The 3,490-nt window shown below is 29.6% G+C and overlaps 1 non-coding gene across 1 annotated transcript; it reads right to left on the bottom strand.

Moving 5' to 3' along the window:
- Positions 1–2,907: 2,907 nt before the first annotated feature.
- TRNAT-CGU (transfer RNA threonine (anticodon CGU)) lies at positions 2,908–2,980 on the bottom strand. The gene has a single exon. It is a non-coding gene; the product is annotated as a tRNA-Thr (tRNA).
- Between the last annotated feature and the right edge of the window lie 510 nt (positions 2,981–3,490).

Raw genomic sequence — 3,490 nt, 5'->3', positions numbered from 1 at the left:
CGCACTTGACCTTAAAAAAAACATCAGTGAAGGGTAAACCGGGCAAATGTATACCGGAGAATGGCACTGAACCTTAAAAAAACATCAGTGTAGGGTATACCGGGCAATGGCACTTGACCTTAAAAAAACATAAGTGTAGGGTATACCGGGCAATGGCACTTAACTAGACCTAGTATGACTAGGCCTTTGGTAAATATCCGAAATTTATACTAGGTCTAGTTAAGTGCCACTGCCCGGTATACCCTACACTGATGTTTTTTAAGGTTCAGTGCCATTGCCCGGTATATATTTGCCCGATAATCCAAGCACTGATGTTTCTTCTAATCTATCGTCAGTAAGTATTAAAATTACGAATAAATATAATTATATCCACGAATAAATTAATGTCAAATCGGATGACGTTTTGAATTTGTCATTTTTGAATGACATTATGACGAATCGGAGATGTATTTTATACTTTGCCGGTTTCTCATTTGGCATTCTATAGAATCCCTAGGCAATGTGTGAAATATAAATCATTTTATACTTTGCCGGCTAATTTTAGGCATTCTATACAATGCCTAGTCATTCTATACAATGCGGGATTTCATACTTTGCCGGTAACATATATATTCCTGGCTTACGTGACAAAAACATGAAATTTTAAAAAAACACTTTGTACGCGAACCAAACATCTTGAGACAAAAACTCACTAATGTAAACTATACTGTGGAATAGTTAGTAAAAGACAAAATATCATGGAACAGAATCTCATATGGACATAATATCACGCGACAGAATTCCACTCGAGCAAAATATATCGATTATTTTACAATAGAATCTCGTGTAGAAAAAAATTTATTAATCATGAAACAAAATATCGCCCAGACAAAAAAAAAAAAAAAAAAAAAAAAAAAAAAAAAAANAAAAAAAAAAAAAAAAAAAAAAAAAAAAAAAAAAAAACTTCGGTGGTCAGAAATCTCCCTAGAATCTTAAAGCGACAAAATATCGTGACACAGAATCTCACTCATACAAGATGTGTGGACATGGAGACAAAGAAGATACTCGTAGAATGGCACATGGGGAAAATTTCATGGAATAGAATCTCGCGAAGACAAAATATTGGCCAACAATACTTCACTCGGACAAAATATCATGGGGCATAATCTCACATGGACAAAAGGCGTCGAGATGTAGGAAATAGACTCACGCATAGACAAAATATCATTGCAATGAAATAGAATCTCGCACAGACAAAATATTGATTGGTAGAATACTACGCAGATAAAATATCATGAGACAGAATCTTAAAAAGACAAATCATTGAATAAAATCTAAAAATACCACTTATCATAGCAATTCCTACACTTAAGATTTCGTTGAAGAACCAGACCGCAAAGCGGCTAATAAACTCGCGGATAATCGAACACTACAGTTTATAAAATTTCATGACGATAAAATGTTAGCCGAAATAAGAAGCTTAGATTAATTTAGTATATATATATAAAGAAATAAAAAAAAAGAATAATTATATAAGTTCTCCCCCATTTCTTTCCTATGGGAAAGTCCAGACCGTACCAGAGTCAAAGACCAGACCGCAAAGCAGCTAATAAACTTGCGGATAATCGGATACTACAGTTTATAAAATTTCATGGCGATAAAATGTTAGCCGAAATAAGAAGCTTCGATTAATTTAGTATATATATATATAAAGAAATAAAAAAAAGAATAATTATATAAGTTCTCCCCCATTTCTTTCCTATGGGAAAGTCCAGACCGGACCAGAGTCAAAGACCAGACCGCAAAGCAGCTAATAAACTCGCGGATAATCGGATACTACAGTTTATAAAATTTCATGACGATAAAATGTTAGCCGAAATAAGAAGCTTAGATTAATTTAGTATATCTATAAAGAAATAAAAAAAGAATAATTAAGTAAGTTCTCCCCCATTTTTTTCTTATGGGAAAAAACCTGGAATAGTGTGCCACAATTCGAAGAAACATACGGGCTTATTAACTCGACGTCGTTAATTTTTTTGTCTTTGGTGTTAGAATGTTTCATTGAGTAGCTAAAATTTTTTTTTATTTATACTAATAATAGCAGTAGCGCAGCGAATCTTTAACATTACGCTTTTAAAAGTAAAAGTTGAATTGAAAATACTAAAAATAAGTATGTGTAAAATAATCAACAATAAGAAAGAACGCGTGAGAAAAAAAAATCTTGCAAAAATGACTTCCTTGTCTTCAGAAAATTAAATAAACTTTTTTGAAAGATTAACAATTTTCCCACCAATTCACATAATTACCTATTCTATAAATGAAAGAATTAAAAAGTTGATAATTTTTGAATTAACAAAAATCATCAGCATCAGTTTATTGCTTATCTATACTTTCCAATTGTTTTCAATTTCTCATATTAAGTTTATTCCCATATGAGTCATATATTTATATTATAATTATTAACTTAATCACACGTTAGTTATAATCATCAGTAAATTAATGAGCGGATAAAATGAGTAAAATAACATTTCTTTTTTTTAATTAGGAAAAGAAGAAGATTTTTGCGATAATTTTAAACTTTATCTAAACAAATGATTTTTCCAATTTCATTCAAATTCCCACATTAAATTTCTTCTCATATTAATTATAAATTTAGATAATAATTATTTGTAACTTAAAACTGTGTTTAACAATCAAAAGTAAATGATTATGAGTGAATAATGTGAGAAAGCCAATAAACACGAACATTTAGACTTATTTAAGATGAAATAAATCTCGAATAAATGATTATCATTTACGATTGAAGAAAAAAATGCATAGAAAACAATATGGAAGTGTAGATCATAAACAAAGTTTGTAAATGTATTAAAATAGATTCAAATTTTATATGAAGTCACAATGGAATTTATTAACAGTAAAACATAAAGTAGCCACCAGTGAGGTTCGAACTCACGACCCCTGGTTTACGAGACCAGTGCTCTAACCACTGAGCTATGGTGGCGTCGAACGCTGGAGCCGAAAATATATTTAAATTCTAAAACAATTCATAATTAAAGCTTTAATTATTTATTTTTCTAAAATTTCTGTTTTTCATTTCAATTATTGCATATTAAGTGTCACATATCATAAACAGAAAAAATAAAAATTCTTAATGCTAAAAAAAACTTAAATTTCTATTACGTTTCGCAGATATTAATAAAAAATGATTCAAAACTTTCAGTCTTAGAAGAAAAGGATAAAGATATAAATTGAGTGGAATAAATAAGTTTCAGAAAACTGACTTTTAAAAAAAAAATGAAATGAAAAGAAAGTAACATTGATTGAAGCGCAGATGGAAAATATGAATAAAACAAAACAATATAGTGCAACATCAGGAAAATACATTTGATATAACAGGAAAATATAATCCGTATAACATATTGTAGTTTAAAATATAATGGATATGATTTACATTTAAAATACATATTTAACAGGGGGGGGGGAATGAAAATTCTAAAAAATTTAAGTTAGA

Source organism: Parasteatoda tepidariorum, chromosome 1 (genome assembly GCF_043381705.1).
Source record: "Parasteatoda tepidariorum isolate YZ-2023 chromosome 1, CAS_Ptep_4.0, whole genome shotgun sequence".
In the NCBI taxonomy this organism is placed as follows: domain Eukaryota; kingdom Metazoa; phylum Arthropoda; class Arachnida; order Araneae; family Theridiidae; genus Parasteatoda; species Parasteatoda tepidariorum.
This window is presented reverse-complemented; position numbering and strand designations above follow the sequence as displayed.